This window comes from Muntiacus reevesi, chromosome 16 (genome assembly GCF_963930625.1).
Source record: "Muntiacus reevesi chromosome 16, mMunRee1.1, whole genome shotgun sequence".
NCBI lineage: Eukaryota > Metazoa > Chordata > Mammalia > Artiodactyla > Cervidae > Muntiacus > Muntiacus reevesi.
The window spans coordinates 56,318,109-56,345,133 of NC_089264.1; the positions used below are offsets into that span (position 1 = coordinate 56,318,109).

Consider the following 27,025-nt stretch of genomic DNA (forward strand, 5'->3'; position numbering starts at 1 on the left):
ATGATATTGTAGACAAACATTTATTAGCATGGGAATTCATGATTTATTAAGTGGAAAAGAAAAGGTACCAAATAATTCATAGTATATGCCACACTGGCAGTATTAACACAAAAATAAACACATATATGTATTAAACACGAAAATAAAATAGAAGCTACTTTCTACTTCTTTTAAATAATCCATGCCTAATTTTTCAAAAGTGCATCTCATCTTGTCATAGACTCAAGTTTTCAGAAACCTACTTCAAATAATTTAATACGTGAAACAAGGAAGACTTTGAAAACATGTTTGTGATTAGGAAAAAAAAAAAAGTCCAGGACAAGTGGGAGTTCAAAGGAAGTAGGGTGGTTGTTCAGGGTTCTGATTTCCCCTAAAACGGTGCATTTACCCCCCCAAGATAAGTCACTAACTCATTTAAGTATCTCTTATACGGGCTTCCCAGGTGGTGCTAGTGGCAAAGAACCTGCCTACCAACGCAGGAGATGTAAGAGACGCGGGTTTGACCCCTGGGTTGGGAAGATCCCCGGGAGGGTCTTCACCCACACCAGTATGCTGCCTGAAGAATCCCACGGACAGAGGCCTGGCAGGCTACAGTCCACAGAGTCGCACACACTCGGACACAACTGAAGCAAGCTGGCACGCGTGCACGGCTTCCAAAGTGCCATCAGAAACATCCACCGGTGACGGCTGCAAACTTCAGAAGGGACCTGCCTCTACCTCCCCAGGCCTGCCTTCTCCACACAGCTAGTTCTTCACGACTATGTGTAGCATCCACATTATAATCACCTTCTCTTCACACTGAAGAGTCACCTGTGAACATCCTTTGTGCATACACATTTTCACCTATGACATCCGTTTTAGTAAGCAAGGATTCTTCTGCCGTGGTCCCTCTGGTAACACAGGACTGTCTTTAGTTTATTACGGTGATCAAAGGTCCTACCAATGCCTTGCTTCTACAAAAGGGAAAAGTAATTTTTACAGCAATGTCACAAAGGGAACATTTTGATGTTAAAAGAAGGAAAATATTTCACCAGGGACTATGTAAAATTTTAAAGAAATGCTAAATCATTTGAAATGCAGTCTAAGTAGCTCACTTTCTGGGGTTGTTATATTTCCAATCCAAACACCACTGCAAATATTGAGATCCTAAAGCCCAGAGAATTAATCTTTTGCTCTTTCCGTTCCACTTCTGTGAACAGATTGGTGACTTGCAACATAATCCTCTTTCAAATATCCTTCCAGGATGGAATAACAACTAGACCACATAGGATTTCCATTATTTTAAGGTCAATATGTGAATACAAACTAAAAAATTCAACTATTAATAAACATACTGCTATTCTTTTTTAAAAATTCCACTGAAATTTTTTAAAAATACCACAGTATATCACTACTGTCAATATTTCACTAAAAACAGAAGAGTGTTTTTGGAGAAAATTTTCAAAGTCCTTGCTTTTAATGGATTTATATTTCAGCAGAGACTTCATAGCTCTCAGAAAGTGTTTTCGTGCTGTGTGTATATTCTGTGGTGTGTATAATATTTTTTCAGTATGACTATCTTACTTAACTTCAAGAGAGTCATAACTTACCTTACTGTAATTATTTCCATATAACAAACAATTTAGTTATAAATAAATTTACATGGCAAACAACATAAAGATAAGATCTGATCTTACTGTTTAATGCTTCTTCTATGAACCTTCTAAAGTTCTTTTATCTTGTTTTGTTTTAGGAATGTTTCAACTATCTCATTTGTACTGTCAGAAATGTAGAGGAGTTATAATACACAAAAAATACAAAGTTTAGAAAACTATCTAGTGATTTACGGAGCAAACAGTTCCTATTGTCGATGATATTGCTTTTGGAACACACCAGAAAGGAGGTCTGGGTGAGCACACGTGAGCCAGCCTGAGTGTGTGTGCTATTTTGTTCACATTCTTAGGGGCCACTCATATTTCCAAGTAATATCTACAAGAAAGCAGACATTTTATTATTCTTAGGGCCCATTTTACCTTTCTTTTCAAAAAGATCAGGGAATAAAACTGAACTTTATGGCACCAAGTAAGTTTTTCGGTCAAGGCATTCCTACAAGTGTCTCAAACTATCTTCAAGTTTCTCTAAGTTGTAAAATAATAAAATTGACAGGTGCATCAATTCTTCCAAGGCCAAGCTACATGAGGGACTTACTGAACAAGTGATTTTCAATTTTATTTTCCTTTCCAGACAAGAAAAGAACCAGATGGACTTCATTCTTATCCTAAAGAATTCAGAACCAAAGAGCTTATTTAAAAGTCTGAAATACCTGAAGCTCAGAAAACTGGACCTGCTTTTCTATCATACCATATTACACTCTTACCTTTGGAATTTATCTTCTGAACACCTGGTAAAATATTTTATCACAACCTTGAGGACTCAGACTGTGAAATCCCAAAGAAATGACACAATGCAGAAAGTCATCCCAATATCTTGGAAGGTTTCTTTCTTTTTTTTTTTTTTAAAGGTTCCTGAGTCCCTTTCCATGTTTCAAGCCCATAAGCGCATATAAAACTTATAAAACCAGGAAAGAAAGGAAGCTGAAACGTGACAGACACATTGTTAACTTTCTGAGAAAAATGTAACGGAATTTTTTTTAAAAGCAAGTTAGAAAAACACTTACTTTTCCCAGGTCTTTGGTGCGAAGCTCAGAAGGCAAGTTCCCTTTTCCCACAAAGTCCTGTTAATTGCTAGCAATGACTCAGGGAGGTCAGGCAGCCCCAATATATCTAGAAATTGTGTAGAGACAAAAAGTTAACAAAGTCAGATTACAAATTAAAAATCAAAATACCACATAGCTATTCAGAGTCTCTATGCATAATTAAAATACAGATTTCACTGAAATATCTAAATGATGAACTGTGTTATCTACTTTTCTTTCAGAACAGTACTAACAAGACTTTCTAAATCTAGGTGGTGTTTTGACTTGTCGCCTTATTAAAGTTACTGAAGCGGGAACCAGCAAGGCTCTTGGCAACCATTCACGGTAAAAATGTCCTTCTCGGGGAGTCATAAAAAGCAACTGAGGGAGGATCTGGACTTCTAATTATACTGCAACTTGGGAGGGAAGGTCTTCTGAAATCACACTTGCCTGCCCCACCTTCCAAAGATGAGCTCATCTCACAAACACAGAAACGGGTTGTAAATAGACATCAACAGTAACAACTTCAGAAATTCATCCACAACTTATAAATGCCTGTCAGATGTACCCACTTAAGCACACTTCACTTTTGCAGGTGGGAATGAGAAGAGTCTTGTTAACTTTTTTCTAATGAAACAGAAAATCTCAAAATTCTGTGTGATGATGATCCCACTTAAAACATCAGTTACTTCCTCCCACAATCTTGCAAATGAATACATAGGTAGTAACTCATGCATAAGATAAACGAGTTTCAGTAGGTATAACAGACGCCACAGGTAAATCATAATCTGAAGTCTAAACCTGTCAGGCTCTCCCGCACTGACCGGGCTGCACACAAGACGTTATTTTAAGAAGTGTGACAAACTTGTTTAAGCGCTGTAGGGTATTGAGAAACAGGTCCATGAGGAGGAGGCAGGGGGTGCGGTCACCACAGGCAGGCAGAGACCCACAGACACCACCAGGCATCACTTGTGATCACGGCCACGGCTACAGTTCAGAGTACTGTCGCTGCTGTGCTGCTACTGTTACATTACGCAGTGTGGACTCTCAAGCCAGGTTTCTCTGTTTTTACATGAATATCCCTGAGACATCAGTGAAGTACCACATGGAACACTCAGTTCTCCTCTCTCGTGTTTGATATCGCAGGGAACAACTTGAGCATAACTGGACTTTCACAGTTGTTTAGGCATGATTTCACACTGCAGCAGCAGAAGGCTGCACGGGGCGGAAGCCAGCCGCCCAAGGTGGCAGAGAATGCACCCAGCCACTCCTCAAACACCTGCCAGCGGCCGCAGCTCCCCGCGAGGGTGCCAAGCCCCGGTCCTCCACACCGGCTGCCCCGACTCTGCTTCTGATTTCAGACTACCCGCCCTGCCATCACCTCACAGCGACTCACAAGCCGTAACCCCTCCAGGGCCTCACTCATCCACAGGAAACGTCAGGGTTTGCTCAAGGTAAAGTGCTGTGTTGTACTTTTTATCTATTTATTTCTTAACCCGACAAATATGTGTAAAATTGTGCTCCAATTTTTATCCAGCTCCCATTCTATTTTTTTTAACCTTTAACCAACAAAGGTTTTGGAGTGTATGTCCCTAATCCCACTTTTCCCTTGAGCACTGGTTGGGGGAGGGTGGGGCGGGGCGGCGAGGCAGCCTGTTATGATTCTGCGTAGCATGGCGGTTTTTAGAAACACATGCATTGCACTTTAGCAGAACTGACTGTATAATAACCACTGTTTATAAGGATGCTTGTGATTTAAATCAGAGGAGTTAAATTAGGATTTTCATATAGTTTCATTATGTTAAAGACAATAGCAATATATGTTATACAATTTTAGAAAGAACCTCACTCACATTTTAGGTTTTACAGTAACCTAGTATGAACACTTTTAAGGCTATTTCAGCTACATGAAAAATTTATTTATTAGAAGTTTCCTGATGGTCTTATTAATAAATAAGGCGCTACTGTACCATTCTGGAGAGACCAACATGATGGTGTCATAAAGACAGATTCTCGCAGAGGAGGACTTATCCGAAATTGCTAGAGAGGACAAACTGAATTACTTGTCATTCCTTGAAACCAATAAATCTTTAAAAGATTGAATTCATCCTTTAAAAAAGTCCAAGATGTACACAAAGATATGTACAAAAAGTTTTCCATTACAATAACATATTAAGCAATTTTAAAACAAATGTTTGGCAATAGATAAACAGTTCTTTTAAATCTGTAAGATACTTAACAAAATGAGAAAATGTTTCTAAGCAGTGTTCACTGGGGAGTGCTGGCTATAGGACGGACGATACGTTCAATGTGATCCCAATTTTTTTAAAGTATTTATATCTGAAAAAAAAAACTATAATGAAAATAAGTCAATATTTGAATAGTTGCTAATTAAAGATAAAAATAGAATAGAATAATTTTTACTTTCTTCGCATTTTCCTGTGGTATCCAAATTTTCCACATAATCAAGTCTACTTTTACAGTTAGAAATAACAATATGCTATATAAAAATAGGACGAAGGCATCTGGTGGGAAAAAACTCTTTTTATCCCACTTTAATTTCAAATGTGAATCCAGCCAGTAAAATGAACACCAGCCCAAGAACAAGGACACCAGATGCTACCTCCACAAGCATTAACAGTCACAGAAAGTATTTTCCATCTCATAATTCAAAGGCAAATACAGTCCCAAAAGAGATGTTCAAAGTATATAGATCAGTTATAAAAGCCAAAATATAATTTGCTTTTACTGGTAGGAGAGTTATAGATTTAGTAAAATCCAGATTAAGGAAGATTTTTAATTATATAATTACATATAAGCTGTTTTAATGTCTGAAAGAAATTTAGTGATGAATGAAGAAATTGTGCTCTGGATATAACTCCTTTCAAACAAGATCAAGATTAAAGAAATACAAGAAGCAATGGCTTTGGTTACGGGGATGAATGCCTCACCACGGGGAGTTTTCAACAGAAAGTAAGAAAAGAGAGCTGAATCTTTATGACCTCCGAAAGAACTGTTATATTACAATTTCCCCGATAACCATAAAACTGGGCTTTGAAAATAACTCATTTGCCAAAAATGGTGGTTCCTTAGTCACCAGTCCGCTTAGGTTAATCCCGTGCACTGAAATCCCGTCAGACCTGAATGGGCAAAGTACTCAGGAGTCAAGGGCTAGCGTGGGGCAATCTGGCCACCACACGCTTGAGCTCACTTCCTTATGCCGCCAGCAGCACATGTAAACCATGCGCCCCCTTTTCATTATCGCTGTGACCTCACTAGCTTATCAAAGACCAAGTAACTATTTGGAGAAGAGCAACTGCTTTAGTACCACTCTCCACCCTCAAGAATGCACCGAGGGTTAAAAATCAGGGGTGGGAGGGGTGCTGTGTCACAAAATCACAAAGCATCTGTCACATGTAGCGTACACATCTGAGTAAGAACCACAGTCCTATTGTACATAGATGTACTAGTCTCTGTTCTCTTTTTTAACTTCCAGAAACGCTGACTCCAATGAAAAACAAACAAAAACAAAACCCTTCTGCTTCAAATTCGCTTTTGTATTTTTAAGCATTTTTGAAAGTTCCCCATCGTATGGAAACAATTAACTACTGGCTTCATGTTTTGTTTTGTTTCATAGAATAGAAAAGGCAAATTGAACATTTTAATTACGCTATCTACAAAGAGAGATCATGGAGGTGATACTGAGTTCTAGAAAAATCAGTCGGTTCAAATTCAAGAGCAAAGGCTTCATTTTATCAAAAGCATGTTGATTACTTTAGAAAATAACTTAAAAATTTTTGGCTTCTATGTTTTGTAAGTTGCTGCCTAAAATGCTGCACATATGCAGCTTTAATAATTTGCAACCAAATATTATAATCAAGTAAATTCAAATATTGCTTTCAATTAGGAGTGTTGAAAATAAAAACTATGAGTTTTAAGTTTTACAAGAAGACACGCTGAAATATACATTTACCTATACACATCTCACACTAAGGGGTTCTCAGTATGGAAACCATATTTCTTAAATTGCTCTAAGAATTAGCATACGTGTAGCTCAGGGGGATACACTCTCTCAGCATTACTGGATATAAAAAGGGCAACCAATTTTCAGAGTCTACCTGGAAAATAAGCAGAAATTATTTTCTCAGGCTCTCCAGTCACTCCCTGGGCAGAATTCCAACATAATCTAAATTGGTCTTGGCCCTATCTCACCCCGCCTTTTGCATCACTGAGCCACCTCTGGTCCAAAGCCCAGTGACCTTCAATTTCCATGGCCTCTTCCTTTCACTGGTTCTTCTCTTCCAACTTCTAGACTCCGGCTGACTCCATGTGAATATCTCAGCAAAGCTGGGGATTGAGGGACTTTAAACAAATGATTCATGAATTTTAACTTTCTCTGGATTTTATGCATTTTTAGAGAAAAGCTTGAATACCCAGATCCTGTCTTTCTCAATACTGTAACTCACTGGAGAAATAGTTGAATCCAGGCCTGGAGGACAAGGAAAGTACAAAATAAGCCTAGAACAGCTCACTATGCCAGAAAGCAAGAAGTGCTCAAATATTAATGCAGACATGACATGGACAAAGGAGCTGCTTTGAAGAGGCTCCCACTAGCCACATGTGGTACAGTCTGAACAAGGAAAAGAATGATATGGATAAACTGTAACACGTTCAATTTAAAAAAAGGAACCGTAAATCCATGGATCTTCATGCAAAGGGGGATACTGGAATGGTCTTTACAAAGACAGCCAGCTAACAAACACCAAAGGAACAGCAGAAACAGAAAATCCCACTTTGCAACCACTGAGGCAATGATTGATTCAGTCAATTAATAGACATTAATAGACACCAAGTCATTAATAGACACCAAGACCATTAGGGGAAGGGTTGCTGTGGAACAGGATACTCACACAGTCTCAGCGTATCACCCTTCGGATTACGTATCACTTACCTAGGGAAAAAGGTATCCTTATAATGGAGAGCTCTGGCAGACCACCTTACCCAAGTGATGGCTGGTGTAAGCACTCACAGGGTGACTGAACGTCACGTCTCCACTATGTAATGTGTCTGTCAAAATGCTTAATCTGTATCTTATCATAAATTAACAATCAAGTCTAGATTGTGGTACTTTCTATAAGAAAATTATCTTGGAATTTTCCAAGATATCAGTGCCACGAATAACAAAAATAAATGAAAACAGGGTGATTGTTCTGGATGAAAGGAAAAGAGACAAAATGCAATGAATGATTGTTGGTGAACTTTGGATGAGGAGAAGGGTTATAAAAGACATTACTGGAATAACTGGGGAAATCTGAATTGGTATTATGGGCTGTGTGGGAGAATACTCTTGTGCTTGTAAAATGACATGTGAAAGTAATTGAGGTAAAGGATCATGCATGACCTCAATAATTAATTCAAATGGTTCAGTGAAAGTATTTTTAAAGTATTCAGAGACAGAAAGAAACAGAGAGAAAACAAATTTGGCAAAATGTAAGCATTTTATATGGCAGGCTATAACCTATAAAAGCCAGTAACTATGGTTACTTATAGGTTAGGTCTACTCCATATAAAGAGATAATATAGGAGCTTATGGTTGAAACTGACACAAAAAGATTAACTCTTGTAACACAAAAATTACAGCATTTGCTACTGCTGCTGCTAAGCCACTTAAGTCGTGTCTGACTCCGTGTGACCACATAGATGGCAGCCCACCAGGCTCCGCCGTCCCTGGGATTCTTCAGGCAAGAACGCTGGAGTGGGTTGCCATTTCCTTCACCAATGCATGAAAGTGAAAAGTGAAAGTTAAGTTGCTCAGTCATGTCCAACTCTTCGCAACCCCATGGACTGCAGCCTATCAGGCTCCTCCATCCATGGGATTTTCCAAGCAAGAGTACTGGAGTGGGCTGCCATTGCCTTTTCCTACAGCATTTAGTCTATGGTAAAAAAAACTCAAACTTTCTCCAATTCAGTTTTCTTCTGTAGCAGTTAATAGTCATTAGGTAGAAGGAAGAAGATTTAGAAAGAAAAGAAACCTAAGGCAGAGGATGACAACAGGTAAAAATTAGGCACAGTTCAGTTCTTTTCCACACCTCTTCTTTTGAAGAAGAGGTTAACTTCCAAGGTTTAAAAAATTATGCCTTGTTTTCCATCCTGATGACCCTGGGTAGATGTAAACCTTTCTGATGAGTGAGAAAGAGTTCCACTGCAAGATGGAAACCGAACACTGGAACCTGGGAAGCTGAGCGTTTCACTTCATGCTCAGCCCTGGCCAAGCCTAGAATAGAGGGGCGTGAATCTGAATAACCATCCATCGAGCAAACTAGCATCCCAGGCTTGCCACTTTCAGCACCTCCTCAAACTGAAGGTGCTGAACGCAGAGTTCTCCACCACCGAACCCGACCCTGCGTCTCCATCACTTTTCTTCTTAGTCTGTGGTTGTTGAGTCACGCAGCCGTGTCCCACTCTTTGCGACCCCAAGGGCTGTAGCCCACCAGGCTCCTCTGTCCCATGCGATTTCCCAGGCCAGAATACTGGAGTGGGTCGCCGTTTTCTTCTCCACTTTCTAGTCCATCCAGTCTCAGAAGCGCAGTTTCATCTTTTACTTCAGTCCCCACCTGCCCCGTCTTCCTCGTTCACATACTCAGGGCCGTATCAGCCACAAGGCCTCTTGCGGTCCAGGCAGAAACAGCCTCTCTTTTCTCTGTTTCTCCTCAGTATTTTTTCTTTTTTCTCCTCGTTCACATACTCAGGGCCGTATCAGCCACAAGGCCTCTTGCGGTCCAGGCAGAAACAGCCTCTCTTTTCTCTGTTTCTCCTCAGTATTTTTTCTTTTTTCTCCTCAGTATTTTTATCTATGGCACTTACTTGGCACTTTTACAATACTGTTGCCACACAGAACCGATTCTACACTCATTTATAGGTAAAAGCTTTATCATGTCACCTCATTTAAAAAAAAAAAAAAGAAAAGAAAAAACAACACTGTAATTCTGTAAAGTACTTTATTATTTTGCTATTTACAGAATGGATAGTCAGGCGAAATAGCTTGTCTGAGGTCACAAAGTTGATCTACCCTAATACCAAAGTGCTTCAGATTTTATTTATCATTTTAAACACTGTCCCCTGTCCTTAAATCAAGCGCAGACTCCTTGAAGAAGGGGATCATTTTATCTGGCTCTGCACTCTCTCCAGAGTCTAGCAACCCTCATAACTCAAGTTCTCAGAATTGTATTTCAGGACTCAGCTCAGGAACCATTTTTCTTCCTGACTTCCAGGCTCCCCCTGTGCCCCCCTTGCCCTCTGAAGACTTCTCCTGCAGTGTACGCACGCCCTAACTGCGGGGCTTGTGGGGGCCACATGTGTGCCCTGGAACACAGTAGGCACTTAATGCATGTTCACCCGAAGAAATGTCTATGTATGAGACAGCTGGGTTCCTTATCAAGGCTGCTACGTCTTGCCAGGAAACTGATCTCCACTTTTATCATTATCACACACTGAGGAAATTATCTTAAGAAAGAGTGACAGTGGGAAAATGGAGATAAAGAGTCTTGGTCCTTGGGTCCTACTCACTTCATCTGCTGTCCCAGGTATACTGTGTTCTGGAGAAGTGCTTCTGAATTTTAACATATACAAAATATCACTCAATACAAATCACAATTCAGTATATCATAGGGCTTCCCAGGTGGCACCAGCGGTAAAGAACCCGCCTGCCAATGCAGGAGACCTAAGAGATGGAGGTTTGATCCCTAGGTTGGGACGATCCCCAGGAGGAGGGCACGGCAGCCCACTCCTGTATTCTTGCCTGGAGAATCCCATGGACAGAGGAGCCTGGTGGGCTGCAGTCCATGTAGACCAACACAGAGTTGATCATGACTGAAGCGACTCAGCACGCACAGAGCATATCGTGGTACAGTCTGAAATTCTGTGCTTCTTTTTTGGGGGTGGGGGGTGGGTAAAGGATGCAAACAAGAGGCTAACCAAGATTCTGTATTTCTAACAAGCTCCCAGGAGATGTCTGTGCTGCTCATCTATGGACCACACTCTTGAGGAACAAAAGTCCTAGACTGTAACAGTGAAGCTGTTCCTATTTTAAGAGAAAAAGCATGTAGGTTAAATGACCAGACATGAATTCACAGTGTTAATGCTAGTTATCTCTGGCTTTCTTCTTCCCACTTTTCTATAATTTCCAAGTACTCTATAATGCCTCTTGCTGATGGAAATAAAAACTTTAAATTCTATATATACCCACGCATAAAAAACTCTCCATTTGGACACTTCTACTCTGCTCAGCTACATCTTTGTTTAAGCAACAAATATACTTAAAAGGACCAGACTTGGGAAATAACAAGATGGTGAATTTAGCAATTCTCTGTCTGCTCATTTTAACATGTAAATTAACATAAAATAGTAATTACCCTTAACAAGCAGTCACCACCACAAGCATTGTTTGCTCAGGTTCCTTTCCCTTAAAGGAAAGAGAAAGAACTCATTCAGGTAGAAGACAATAAAAGGCAAACCAAATTAAGGACAGGAGAAAAACCAGGCAGGCGCTCCACTGAACTTCGTCCAAGTGGGTCAACAGAACCTGGTGAAGTTGAAACGAAGGTGGAAACGCGTTCTCCCAGCAGAAGCAGGGTGGGCTGGGTTCCCCGCCAAGGCTAAGTGGAATAAATTAGAGCGGCATTCACCACGCACCTGCAAGTGAGGTGGAAAGAAATGGTCCTCGGAGGACCTCCCTTCCAAAGTGTAACAAGGGGAGATCATTGGGAAAAGGCAATTAGAGGATGCCTGTCTGCAGGAGAGCACTCCCCAAAGACCTGACTCCTCCTCCATGGAGTTCCAAAGGAGGCCAGGTTTCGTCTATCCAGCTGCCGAAGCTGCAGCCCTGGGAGGCAGGCCCCTCATAACCACTCTGCACCTGCAGCTATTCCAGACACTTGCCCAGGCCACCGGTGTCTGTGAAGTGACAAAAACAAGGGAGGCGTCCAGACACCGCTCCTCTATAACCAGAGTGCTCCTGGTTAGAGCAGGATGGACAAGGTTCTGCATTCTCTGTTTTCCAACCCACAATTCTAGATGACTTTTTCCCGTAAAGAAATACTGTGAAACTCACTGTGAAATTACCTGAGAGGACGGGAACTTAGAGTCTGCAAGGCTTATATATACACTAGGACTAAAAATCACTTGTGTGTGTCTATTAAGAATGTGGTTTCATATCTGTAAAGTTTAGACATGCTAGACTTTCAGCTCAACTGAAAACAGTGAGTCACTGTTTCTTTGCTGAATCCTGTGAGTCTAGAGCTGGACCATTCAAGGCAAATAAACATACGCTGAGGTTTTTTAAAAATGTGATCATTTGAGATTTCAAAAGTAATGTCAAAGTCATCGTCTTGATGAGAGGAAAAAAATCTGCAATCTACTTGGACTTCCTTACACTTCTTTTATTGAAATTCAAATTGTTTTTATTTTGAATTACAGGAATTGTAGATGGCAAGGGAGAAAGCACCATAATCTTCTTAGTGATCCAAAGCCTACAAGTCCTAATATCTTAGTTGGAATTTTAGATTTAAAGAGACTTAGGAAGCATGACAAATAAATGCAATAAATAAATAAATAAATGCAACAAATAAATGCAATGCATGGTCTTTAGCTTGGATTCTGGTTTTTAAAAATGTTTTTAATGCTAAAGACTTAGAAGACTAAGTCTCTGGGAACTCTGACTATGGATTGATAATAAATGATATTTGGGGATTATTATTTATTTTGCTGGTCATCATAAAAGTACTGCATTTACATAAGGCAGCTTCTGTATTTTTTAGAAATGCATGCTAAAGTATTTAGGGGTAAAGTGCCATAAATTCTAAAAGTTATTTTTAACTGGTTCAGCAAAAAAATAATATATGTAAATTTATACACATGAAGTAAATAATAAAAATGTTAATAATCACTGAAATTAGATAGGGGTTCTATGGGTGTTCATTGCAGTATTCTTTACACTGCTTTTCTATTTGAAAATTTTTAGAAGTAAAAGTTTAAATTTACATCAAAAACACACATGGCCCTAATAGCTTTATCTACCCTGTCTTGCCATACTAGACCACAGTCTTTTCTCCAGAAGACCTCTCTCCCATCTTCCACCTCTGTAACTTTGTGTATTACATGCTCTCAATTTCTCCCGCTGGTCACTCTGCCTCTAGTGAAGGCTGAATCATTCTTTCAGGTCAATCTCAAATGCTACCTCCTCTTTCCTAACCGCTGCCCAACGTGATGCATCTCCCCTTTTCTGACTGCCTATGACACCTTGTACATCTCATCACACTTATCACATTCCATCCTGCAAGATAAACACTGACTCTGACCTTTCTGAGTGCTTCCCACACGTGAGGCCGTGGTCACAGGCTCTCACATGCATTTTTTCCTCTCTTCATTTCTTTCCTACCCCGCTGCAGTAGGAGTTGCCATGATCCTCTTTCCACAGGTGAGAAAAAAGGTATGAGGGGCTGGATGACTCGTTCACAGGGTTAGTAAGTGCAGTGCCCGGCTTCATTCAAACACAGCCCACTGCATTCAAACGCTGAGGCCCTCGTGTGCATGTCATCAGCACGGTGGCCTGATCCTTCCCTAGTAACAACTTAAGGGCAGGTAAAGCATATTATTTATTTATTCACTCAACCAATAATCATTGAAAAGCCACAATTATCCAGAAACAACTGCCCTATGTGATGGGATAAAGTTGTGAACATCAACATTTTAGCAATCAGCAAACTAAAACAGACTGGAACGGGTGAATTTAACTCAGATGACATTATATCTACTACTGTGGGCAAGAATCCCTTAGAAGAAATGGAGTAGCCATCATAGTCAACAGAAGAGTCCAAAATGCAGTACTTGGATGCAATCTCAAAAACAACAGAATGATCTCTGTTCATTTCCAGGGCAAACCATTCAATATCACAGTAATCCAAGTCTATGCCCTGACCAGTAATGCTGAAGAAGCTGAAATTGAATGGTTCTATGAAGACTGATAAAACCTTCTCGAACACACATCCAAAAAAGATGTCCTTTTCATTATAGGGGACAGGAATGCAAAAGTAGGAAGTCAAGAAATACCTAGAGAAATAGGCAAACTTGGCTTTGGAGTACAGAATGAAGCAGGGCAAAGGCTAATATAGTTTTGCCAAGAGAACAGACTGGTCATAGCAAACACCCTCTTCCAACAACACAAGAGAAGATTCTACACATGGACATCACCAGATGGTCAACACCGAAATCAGATTGATTATATTCTTTGCAGCCAAAGATGAGAAGCTCTATTCAGTCAGCAAAAACAAGACCAGGAGCTGACTGTGGCTCGGATCATGAACTCCTTACTGCCAAATTCAAACTGAAATTGAAGAAAGTGGAGAAAACCACTAGACCATTCAGGTATGACCTAAATCATATCCCTTATGACTATACAGTGGAAGTGATAAATAGATTTAAGGGACTAGATCTGATAGACAGAGTGCCTGATGAACTATGGATGGAGGTTCATGACATTGTATAGGAGACAGGGATCAAGACAATCCCCAAGAAAAAGAAATACAAAAAGGCAAAATGGTTGTCTGAGGAGGCCTTACAGATAGCTGTGAAAAGAAGAGAAGCAAAAGGCAAAGGAGAAAAGGAAAGATATACCCATTTGAATGCAGAGTCCCAAAGAATAGCAAGGAGAGATAAGAAAGCCTTCCTCAGTGATCAGTGCAAACAAATAGAGGAAAACAACAGAATGGGAAGATCAAGAGATCTCTTCAAGAAAATTAGAGATACCAAGGGAATATTTCATGCAAAGAGGGGCACAGTAAAGGACAAAAATGGTATGAACCTAACAGAAGCAGAAGGTATTAAGAAGAGGTGGCAAGAAAACACAGAAGAACTGTACAAAAAAGATCTTCACAACCCAGGTAATCACGATGGTGTCATTCCTCATCTAGAGCCAGACATCCTAGAATGCGAAGTCAAGTGGGCCTTAGGAAGCATCACTACAAACAAAACTAGTAGAGGTGATGGAATTCCTGTTGAACTATTTCAAATCCTGAAAGATGATGCTATGAAAGTGCTGCACTCAACATGACAGCAAATCTGGAAAACGCAGCAGTGGCCATGGGACTGGAAACGATCAGTTTTCATTTCAACCCCAAAGAAAGGCTATGCCAAAGAATGCTCAAACTATTGCACAACTGCACTCATTTCACATGCTAGCAAAGTAATGCTCAAAATTATCCAAGCCAGGCTTCAACAATACATGAACTGTGAACTTCCAGACACTCAAGCTACATTTAGAAAAGGCAGAGGAACCAGAGATCAAATTGCCAACATCCGATGGATCATTGAAAAAGCAAGAGAGTTCCAGAAAAACACCTATTTCTGCTTTAATGACTATGCCAAAGCCTTTGACTGTGTCAATCACAAAAACTGTGGAAAATTCTGAAAGAGATGGGAATACCAGATCACCTGACCTGCTTCCTTAGAAATTTGTATGTAGGTCAAGAAGCAACAGTTAGAACTGGACATGGACCAACAGTGATTCCAAATAGGAAAAGGAGTATGTCAAGGCTGTATGTTGTCACCCTGCTTATTTAACTTATATGCAGAGTACTTCATGAGAAACACTGGGCTGGATGAAGCACAAGCTGGAATCAAGATCACCGGGAGAAATATCAATAACCTCAGATATGCAGATGACACCACCGTTATGGCAGAAAGTGAAGAAGAACTAAAGAGTTTCCTGATGAAAGTGAAAGAGGAGAGTAAAAAAGTTGACTTAAAGCTCAACATTCAGAAAACTAAGATCATGGCATCTGGTCCCATCACTTCATGGTAAATAGATGAGGAAACAGTGAAAACAGTGACAGATTTTATTTTTCTGGGCTCCAAAATCACTGCAGATGGTGATTGCAGCCATGAAATTAAAAGACATTTGCTCCTTGGAAGAAAAGTTACGACCAACCTAGATAGCATATTAAAAAGCAGAGACATTACTTTGCCAACATAGGTCCGTCTAGTCAAGGCTATGGTTTTTCCAGTGGTCATGTATGGATGTGAGAGTTGGACCATAAAGAAAGCTGAGTGCAGAAGAATTGATGCTTTTGAACTGTGGTATTGGAGAAGACTCTTGAGAGTCCCTTGGACTGCAAGGAGATCCAATCAGTCCATCCTAAAGGAAATCAGTCCTGGGTGTTCATTGGAAGGACTGATGCTGAGGCTGAAACTCCAATACTTTGGCCACCTGATGCGAAGAAACTGACTCACTGGAAAAGACCCTGATGCTGGGAAAGATTGAAGGCGGGAGAAGAAGGGGACAACAGAGGATGAGATGGTTGGATGGCATCACCGACTTGATGGACATGAGTTTGAGTAAACTCTGGAAGCTGGTGATGGACAGGGAGGCTTGGCGTGCTACAGTCCACGGGGTCGCCAAGAGTTGGACACAACAGAGCGACTGAACTGAACTGAAAGTTTTGAGCAAAGAGGACAGTTTTGACTTAAGTAAAAGGAAATCTGAACAAACTATGGACTTTAATCAACCCTGGATATTCATTGGAAAGACTGATGCTGAAGTTCCAATCCTCTGGCCACCTGATGTGAAGAGTCAACTCACTGGTAAAGACTCTGAGGCTGGGAAAGAGTGAAGGCAAAAGGAGAAAAGAGTGGCAGAGGTTGTGATGGTTAGATCGTATCACCAACTCAGTGGACATGAATTTGAGCAAACTCCAGGAGATAGTGAAGGACAGGCAAGCTTGGTGTGGGGCAGTCCATGGGGTCTCAAAGAGTTGGGCACGACTTAGTGACTGAACAACAATAAAAGGAACGTAAAGATGTTAACAACAGAGGAAACAGAATGAGAGGGTTAATGAGAACTCTGCACTACCATCCCAGTCTGTCTGCAGATCTAAAACTGTTCTAGAAAAAGATAGTCTATTTTAGAAAAGGAAAAATAGAGTGTGACTATGAGATCAGTTTTCTTGATTGGCTCATAAACTACCTATATCATCAGTTTCAAAGAAAAGTGGTTAGCCCATTCTAGCAAAAGGATCAATATTGTATTAATGACATGTGATTTGGGGAGCAAATCAGAACTAGAACCTCCTACTGAATGTGTGGAACGTGTTTTTTAAACCTAATATCATACATGTATGTCCTTCTCCTCACACAACACAAACACGCTTCAGACTCCAGGTGCTCCAGCTTAATTCACAATGTTTTAATGCACATACCCAGGAAGGAATTTACCATACCTCCTACTTCTCTAAGTCAACTCAAGTTCTTAAAGTCTCAGAAAAACCCTAGGAAATTCCATTTCTGTTTTAACTATTGGTTTTTGTTTTCTTAAAGAATCACAGTTTCAAGTCCCACGCTATATAGCCATCTCAAATCCACAACTTTAGGCACCTACACATTAACATACCCAAACATCCTATGCCTGATTCATCCCTAAAAAAGGGAACTCGGCCTTTCAGATACTGTTCAGAGACGTCTATGGACTTTAATCAATGACTCTCTTCAGTTCATGTGTGATATCAGCTACATTTCCATATATAAAAACCTTCCTGTGGGGAGTTAGTCTAATAAATCACCATGAGTAACAGTATCTCCTTTTTTAGATGTAACTCCTGGAAAACTACAGATCATCACAGTTATGTAAATATTTAACAGACACCATTTGACAATATTAACCACAGTAAGAAGTAACAACATTGAGAGTATTTCACTCTGGTACATTTTGGAAGTCTCATAAAAGTACTGCAATATGGATGGTAAAGATACCATCACCAGGGTCTTCCCTGGCTGGTTAAGACTCCACCTTCCACTGCAGGGGACACAGGTTCCGTCCCTGGTCAAGGAACTAAGATCCCATATACCAGATGGTGCAGTCAAAAAAAAGTGGCACCATTTTATAAACGAGGAAAATTGAGGCTTACAGTTGAAGTGAGAATTCATTCAAAGACAGCACTCTGCGTGACTTTGTTCCACTGGGGATTCTCCAAGGCCTGGCTGCAAGCCCACTATGCCGCTGCTGTCTTCAGTCAGAAAGCCAGGGCCCCTCCCTGAAACTGTCCACAGAGCTTGCCTCATCTTCTGTGCAGGCCACATGCCTGCTCATGCACTCAGTCTCCGGGGGAGAGCTGCATAGACCGACTCAGGACGAGGGCCCTGCCTCACTCACCGGCACCTGGCCTGTGTTGACACAACGCCCCGCACTCCGGGTGCTCCCTCGGCCCAGTGGCCCCGACCACATAAACGATCCTGAGCTGCAAAGCTGATCCACGAGCCAAGGCCATGCAACACAAACATACCCGGTTCTGGGGCTTGAAAACTAAAAGTTCAAGACAACTTCTTTTTCATTGACCTTAAAGCAAAATAAATTAAGCTTTACAACATGGCTGATAACCATAAACAGAAAAGAGAGGGTGTTGTTTCCCCCATGACTCCTCAGCTAGGCCTCCAACTGGGCTGTGGACATTCAGGGAATGTGTCACGGGTCTTGGTTCCCATCCAGATCCCAGAAAAAGAGCAGAGGAAAGTGAGTTTTACCAGCAGTATAGTGCGAGTTCCTCCTACAGGAACCACCCTCTACAAAGCAACACCTAAAACCGACTTGTGCGCATTCCTCTTTCTATAGCTTTGTTGGCCAAATTGACCATTCTGTTATTAGAACCTCGGATTCTCTAAGTTGAATGAAAAGTCAAATATTTTTAAAATATCAAATCATTAAAAAAAAGTTCTCTGCTCCCCTGGTACAAAATATAAAGGTGCTGATTTTGCAGACAGAGAAACTGATTTGGAGTTAACTGCTCCTGCCTTGAAAGTAAACCAAAGGCTTCCAGTGCCCCAGGACATCACAGAAGCTGCTGAAAGAAGCAGTTTACTGAATAGTACTTCTGTGTCTTCAAAGTTTTAATATGTCTAACAGTGGAAAACTAAAACCATTTGGATCAAAGAGGCTAAAAAAAAAAAAAAAAAAAAAAATCAATGCTTCCTTTGTTTGTTTTTAACCAGAATAACCAAAACTGAATATAGTTCACCAGAGTATTAAATTTCTGTCTCACTGTAATTTTCCTTCTGTGTCCAACTATACAAGAGACTTTTAAAAAACTAATAAAATGTTCAATCTTACCATCAATAATAATATGCTTTGAATTTTTCAGAAATGAAAGATAGGATTGTGGGTCTCTCCAAACCCTTTCTTGTGTGTCCAGTGGCATGTATTATAGGCTTGCTCTTCTGCATTCATGAGAAAAGTGACCCGGGAATACCAGAGGGAACTAAGGGAGGTGTGTGTGTGTGTGTGTGCACGCCAAGCACTGAGCCACAGCATGTCTGTGGGTGGGGTCAGAGTGGAGGAAGGCAAGCGACAAAGCTGGCATTCTTAGAAAGTGTCACAGGTGTCTCCTAAACGCTGAAATTCGACTTGCCCCTCCACTTTTCCACTCTGTTCTTTGCTCCAGGAAGCTGACAACGTGCTTCCTCAAAGCAATACTGAGGAAAAAGAACAAAGCTGAAAGTGTAATCCTCCCAAGCTTTAGACTATATTACAAAGCTATAGTAATCAGAACAGCAGAGTATTGGTATAAAAATAGACACCAGGATAAACGAAACAGAACAGTGAGCCCAGAAATCAACCTCATCCCTGCAGCCACTGTTCTACTCTCCAATTTTCTCTTTTTGATTCCGCATTTATGTAATACCATAGAGTATTTGTCTTTCTTTGTCTGACTTATTTTACTTAGCATAATACCCTCAAGGTCCATCCACATTGTCACAAATGGTAGGATTTCCTTCTTATTCAAGGCTGAATACTCCTCCACAGTGTGTATGTGTATGTGTGTATGTGTATATGCATGGATACACATATATGTGTATGTATGTGTAATCCATGTAAACATCTTCTCATCTTTAGCTATTCCTCTGTTAACATCCATTTAGGTTACTCCATATCTTGGCTACTGTGAATAATACTGCAATGAACGTGGGAATGTAGGTATCTCTTCAAGGCCCTGTTTCAATCTCCTTGGGATATATACCTAGAAGTGTGATTGCTGGATCATAGGTAGTTCTATTTTCAATGTGTTGAGGAACTGTCATGCCGTTTTGTATGGTGGCTGCACCAATTCACATGCCAACCAACAGTACACGGGGTTTCCTTCCCTCCACATCCTCACCAACACCCGCTGGTGCTTCTCTTTTGGTAACAGCCATTCTCACAGATGTGAGGTGATTATCTCACTGTGATTTTGGTTTGTATCCCCCTAATCATTAGTGATGGTGATCACATTTTCATCTATCTGCTGGCCTTAGACCTTCACCACCTCTGGTTCACAATTGGGAAAGGAGAACTTCAAACCTGTATGTTGTCACTCTGCTTATTTAACTTATATGCAGAGCACATCATGTGAAACGCCAGGCTGGATGAAGCACATGCTGGAATCAAGATTGCTGGGAGAAATATCAGTAACATCAGATACGCAGATGACACCCACCCTTATGGCAGAAAGTAAAGAAAAATGAAAGAGTCTCTTGATGAAGGTGAAAGAGGAGAGTGAAAAAGATGGCTTAAAATTCAACATTCAAAAAATGAAGATCATGGCATCCAGTCCCATCACTTCATGGCAAATAGATGGGGAAACAATGGAAACAGTGAGAGACTTTTATTTACTTGGGCTCCAAAATCACTGTGGATGGTGACTGCAGCCATGAAATTAAAAGACACTTGCTCCTTGAAAGAAAAGCTATGACAAACGAGACAATGTATTAAAAAGTAGAGACATTACTTTGCCAACAAAGGTCCATATGGTCACAGCGATGGTTTTTCCAATAGGCATGTATAGATGTGAGAGTTGGAATATAAAGAAAGCTGAGCGCCGAAGAATTGATACTTCTGAACTGTGGTGTTGGAGAAAACTCCTGAGAGTCCCTTGGACTGCAAGGAGATCAAACCAGTCCATCCGAAAGGAAACCAACCCTGAATATTCACTGGAAGGACTGATGCTGAAGCTCCAATACTTTGGCCACCTGATACGAAGAGCTGACTCATTTGAAAAGACCTTGATGCTGGGAAAGATTGAAAGCAGGAGGAGAAGGGGATGACAGAGGATAAGATAGTTGATAGCATCAATGGACATGAGTTTGAGCAAGCTCCGGGAGATGGTGAAGGACAGGGAAGCCTGGCGTGCTGCAGTCCATGGGATCACAAAGAGTCAGACATGACTGAGCAACTGAGCAACAACCAAAACAGTACCTCTCATGCGGCCTCTCTTGCCTCTAGCGCTCCCCTTTCCCGTAACCTTCCCACACCACGCTTGTTATCCTGATACACGATGCATTCACCTGCTTATGGCCACCTCCTTCCAAGAGAATGCATGGTCCCATGCCTACTGTTTGAGAAATGGGCAGTGCACAGTCTGCACTCACCACATTTTTGTTGAATAAATGATTTGGTTAGGGAAAAAGAAAAAGAACTGCTGGTCTGCTTTCCTAGTGACTGCAACTAAATTTCCAGTGACCAAGATTTTCAATGGCCATCTTTAGAGATGCTATGGAAGGAATTCTGTAAATTAAAAGGTGAGTCTACATGAGAATTTTCTACACTGCACATCAAAGCCAGCAGAGTACACAGTAAATAATAATAAAAAAACAAATAAACCTAACTGTTTAAACCTGAGTGGCAAAGGGTTTCCATAAAGCACCAGAATAAGCAAATTTCACTCTGCAAGCCACAGAGCCTCAGTCACCATTACTCAACTCTGCTGCTGCAGGATGTTAAGAGCCAGAAACAATACATCTGTGAATAAGCACAGCTATGTGCCAATAAAACTTTATTGATAAACACTGAACTATGTATAACTTTCACACGTCACAAAATATTGCTATTCTTTTAATTTTTTTCAAACACTTAAAAATGTGAAAACCATTCTAGAGTTGTGAACCATATAAGAAGAGGCTGTGGACCAAGATTTGACCTCTACGCTATAAGTTTTCCAATTTACATCCTTTCTAAGGGTGGTTTTTGTTTCGTTTTTTCTACAAATGAAATACATTCTGGCCCATGAATCTCTTGGATATATAGTCTACAATTAATTAAGCATAGAATAGCTTTTGCTAAAGAGTAATAAGCTGGATAAACAGTTTATTTAGGTGAATAAACATTACTAATGCACCTTTTCAGGGCTGTCTTTCTACACAGATTTTGGTCATCTTCAAATGTCTGTCACCATCTTTTCCCTTATCTAAGTATTTTCATTTTTCAGCCTGTTTAAGAAATTTCAATCTGCTCTTTCTTCCTTTATAGAGAGGTGAACTGTAACAAAATCTTAGGACAGAGGGGAGAGTGGCTTCCCAAGGATTGGGAAGGTGGATTCCAGTGCAATATTTCCTGACTAAGTGCACGATGTGTTGCTCAGACTTTGCTTCCAAGCACTCTCAAACACACTCTGTTGTGGGCCCTGGAATGAGGACTATTTAGGCTGCAGGCATTACTAGCACTCAGGGTCACCTGTCCCCATGAGCCATAAAAGTGTGCTGAGAATGCCAGGCTGGCAGTAACACAGCCAAAACATGTTATTTCATAACTTAAAGCAGAAGATTTTCAATTCCGTTCATTTATAACGGTAGCCTCATCTCTCTTCCAGAACAGCAATATATGAAAATATGGAATTTGAAGAAGCACTCTTCATGATCTGACTCAGAAAAGTCGGCCAACACAGGGAAGAGGGATATTAACATCAAACACGCCTACTGGACCGTGGACACACTCTAAGGGATGGGAACACTTCACAATAGCCCTTCGGATGCTCTCAACATCCTGATGTTGGGTGTCCCGGAAACCCAAGCAAGAAAGAATTCAAGAGGAAAAGTTACCCCCAACTGTGTTCTCTGAGCATAGGAGACATGGAACAAAACCCCAATTTATTTTAACATAACTGATTACATACTCTACTTGCCCTACTCATCGTGCAAGGAGATCTATTGGAATGTGGGGTGAAAATTTTTTCAGTTTTCTGCAATGCCTCTGGTGCTCTTGCTTCTCAAATTTCCCAGTAAATCAAATTCAAATAATCAGGCCAAAGGAAGCCAGTGGTTTTCCAACTCCTACTGTAAGCAACACAGCCTACAGGCTGACTGTGAAAACCACGGATTAAATTAAGCTTCACTTGAATTTCAAGATGCCAGAGACGGTCTCCTGAGAAAGAGAATTTGGCTTGAAACCCTGGTGTCTCACACGCATGGTCCAATTCACAGCAAAGACGGCCGTCCACAAAGCCTCCCCGTCTTCCCAGACCTCTCCTCCATTCTGCAAAGCTTGGAATACACACATCAATGCAAGTTGAGACATCAAATCACGGAAAGTTGTAACATAAGCGCCTCCGCCTCATCTCACTCTCTTCACTGAGTTTCTGAGGGAAATGGAAATGCAGATGAGGCAGGCAGCTTCCAGTAAAAATAATCAGAAGTGAGTAAGTACACCAAGGAATCACCACTGTAGCTGCCTGGCAATCCTATGGGCTCTTAGATCGACAGGTTCTGTTGGGGAATAACCAGGGCCCAGGGAGTCACCCTCTTCCATACATCCAGACTGAGATGCTGAAACCAGGTGATGGATGAAGTGGCGGTGAGGACACCTCCCTGAACAAGCCTGGCTTCTGCCTGTCTTCGTTTGCTAGGGCTGCCCTAACCAACCACCGCAGATGGCACAGCTTACACGACAGAGATCTCCAAGTCCAAGATCAAGGTGTCACCATCAAGGTGTTGACAGAGCTGTTCTGCTCCAAGGCCTCTCTCCTCAGCTTGGAGACGCTGCCTTCCTGCTATTTCCTGCCCTGGTCTTCTCACTACACTGTGTCTGTGTCCAGATTCCCTTGTCCGTAAGAACACCAGTCATAACGAATTAAAGTCCACCTCCATGACCTCATGTTAACTGCTTCTCTGAAGACCCGGTCTGCAAACATACAGTCACATTAGGCCTTCAACATAGGGATTTTGGGAGACACAAGTCAGCCTCTTGCCCTGCTGGAATCACTGCTATGGTAGGGCTCTGTTTCCATTCATTCTGACCAGTGCCGGACGCTTGACAATGAACTGGTAGCTCAGCTCTCACTATTCTGAAAATTAACTATCTTTTTTTTTTTACAATGAAAGGATATTACATTCCACAATGTCCCAACACCACTCTAATTTTGATAACAACAACAACAAAAAAAAAACCAGTATGTAATTTTCACTGCCCATATAAAATACTTTGTCACATACCAAATACAATCATAAAGAAAAGTCACTGGCAATGGGGCACGCTAAGCCTCAGCTGCTTTCTTTTTTTTTTTAAAGCAATTTGCACTGCAACAAAGATCACCACAAGAAAACATCAGGACACTCAGCTGACATTTATCACAATGGAAGGCAAGTGTGAAAAAATACATTCTCACCTATTTCATGTATACCTCTTCATGCAGACATTCATGCCTTTGCATGAAGGATTACTTACTGCTGCGTTCATCTGTGCTGCCAACTCTGGATATCAAATGGGTTTAGAAAAATAACACTAAGTGTTGTATACCTAAAACTAATTTAATATTGTAAGACAACTTATACTTCAATAAAACACACATGCCCAGACACATACTGAAATCAAGACTTCTACTCAAATGAGGTGTGTGGCCAGGAATATCATCAGTGAAATGTAACATTTAAAAATCCTGTATCTAACTGATTGCCAACTGAGCTACCAGCTACCAGCTCACTTGGTAAAGAATCCACCTGCAATGCAGGAGACCCAGGTTTGATCCCTGGGAGGGAAAGATCCCCTGGAAAAGGAAATGAATGGCAACCCACGCCAGTATTCTTGCCTGGAAAACCCCATGGACAGAGGAGGCTGTCCACCAAAATTTGGCAAACCACGAAATGATTACCAAAGCTCTTTTTAAAAGAAATACCAAAACCAGAATCATTTAAAGGTGAGCGACTAAACTGAACTGAATATCAATTTAAGCCTCCACAATTTCTGACCTTATAACTGTTTATGTCCTCCAAATTTAACTATGCTATTTATCAATTCCATAAACATTTACTGAGACTGTACTATTTATCAGGCACCATTCGAGGTGCTAGAGATACGCCACTAAACCAGATCCCTGCCCTCGTGGAACCGAGTCTGATAAGATAGACACAGCAGTTCCCCTACTGTTATGCAAACACATTTTCCTTCCCAACTTCCCTGATTAGGACATGGGTATCTGCAGCCTCCTAACTTCCCAAATACAAAACCTTGGCGCTATCTTGTGTTTCTCACTCTCCATCACATCCCTCCTGGGGTCTCCAGTGGCCACTTCCAACCGTGCCTCCTCTACCTGCCTTTCCTAACACAGACAATATTACAGCCTTCAAGCCCAGGCCATCAGCCCTGTGCGCCTCGCCTTTCACCAAATCCTGCTAAGCCCACCCCGGGGTCCCTCCCCGGTCACTCCCAGCCTCTCCACTCCATCACCACAATCCTGGTCATTCTTCTTCTCAACTTACATCACACCCTCTCTGAAAGATGAAACCTCTAAAGCAGGAACAAGTGATCTTCTCACCTTGTATCTGCACTGTGCCCTGTGTTTGCTCAGAACGCTGGACACGCTTGCTAACTCAGTCTTTTGTACTCCTGGCCATCTCCCCATTAGACCATGTGCCCTGAGGACAGGGCTTCCTACTTTTGTAAATTCTCAGCGACAAACACGACAGGCCAGCAGACGCTGTGTGCCTCTTGAGAACCATGTATTCATTCGTGCGACAAGTAGGTATCAAGCACCCACTTCCCACCAAGCAACGCTTCTAGACGATGGGGATATATAAGCGAATACAAACCCTCAAATCCCTGCCTTTTGCAATTTATATTTAAACAAATTCCTACTGTGCAAACTTATGTGAGAGTGAGACAGAAAGACAATCATTTAAAATGTAAGCAGGCAATGTGTTATACAAGAATAAGCTCCACAGGGAAAAAATAAAGGAGGACCAGAGGGATTTGGGGGGAGGGGCAGGAAAGTCTGCACTGTTCAAGGCCACCAGGGCTAGGCAGGTAGGTCTCACTGGACAGTGACATCTGAGCAAAGGTTTAAATCAGAGAGAAAGTTCACCGTGTGGGCACCTGGGGAAGAGGATACAGGAAGAGGAAACGGCTAACGTAAAAGCCCCGAGGCAGGCATGTGCTCAGGGTGTTCAAAGGCCAGTGTGGCTGGAGTGGACTTGGCCCGGGGAGAACAGGGGGTGATGAGGTCCAAGAGGGAAGGAGGGGGCTTGTTACGGAGTCCGTCAGGTAGCTGGAAGGACTTGTACCTTTTACTGTGAGGACAAAGAAATCACTGCAACTTCTGAGCAGAGGGGTGCCCTAGAGCGACGTGAGTCTGAACAGGATCACTCTCCCGAGAACAGAGAGAGAGGCGAGGACAGAATCAAGGGAAGAAGTGAGGAGGCCCCTGGAACAACTCAGGCAAAACGGAATGGCGGCTTGGGTCAAGGTAGCCATGTGGATGTGTTCTGATGGCTGAGTCAATAAGGTTTCTGACGGACTGACCGGACCTTGGGAAAGTGTCTACATTTCTCCCTGAGAATGACAATTCACTTCACTGAGAATACCAAAGCCCCAGCCGAGACCCTGCTCCTTGTCCCCTGATGGCTGCGAAAGCCCAGGATTCGTTCTCCGCATGCTCGCTCCTCTCGTCTCCTGTCACCCTACAAGCGGCAGGGGGACTGCTGCTCACAGTGCGTCCCCCTCAGGGCACAGGCCTGCTCCACGGCCCTGCACCATCTCCTCGCGAGCTCAGCCCTGTCTCGAGGCCTCAAACCTCTCCATCCACCCGCCTCTGCCCTCCATGGCCCTGCCTGCTCCCCGCCAGGGCCCCGGGTCTCCAGCCCTTGCTGCCCCCTCAGGGCCCATCCCCTCTAGGACTTCTCCCCAGGACGGGATGGCTCATGTTGCTTCCCACCTCCTCGGGGTTCCTGTGGTCTTTAGCACTTGTTCCAACCCTCCACATCACCCTGGCCCATCTAAACTGTGTGCTCTGAGAAGGCAAGCGCCAGGCCACAGGCTTCCCAGGCCCCCCATCACCTGCTCTACAAGAGGCGATCGTAACCCTTGTTGACAAAGAGCATCACAGGGCAAAGTCCAAGAGGACAATGTTCGAATTATTTTAAGTGCACTGGTAACATCTGAAAAGTGGGAGGAGTCACACAAAAATCCAAAGGTCTGTCTTCTCTCAGACTATGAGGAGGTCACTGGAAGATCAGGCAGCAGCGGCCCTCGCTCCTGCATAGCTGACGGTAACTGGGCCCCCTCTCCCCCTT

General features: G+C 41.9%; 1 protein-coding gene across 10 annotated transcripts in view; it reads right to left on the reverse strand.

Annotated features, from left to right (window-relative positions):
- Window positions 1-27,025, reverse strand: part of APBB2 (amyloid beta precursor protein binding family B member 2) — a 357,434-nt gene that overhangs the window by 248,418 nt on the left and 81,991 nt on the right. For all 10 annotated transcript variants that reach the window (XM_065907600.1, XM_065907601.1, XM_065907606.1 and 7 more), the window contains one exon: window positions 2,657-2,762. The gene's annotated coding sequence lies outside the window, so the exon portion shown is untranslated. The remainder of the gene's footprint in view (window positions 1-2,656; window positions 2,763-27,025) is intronic.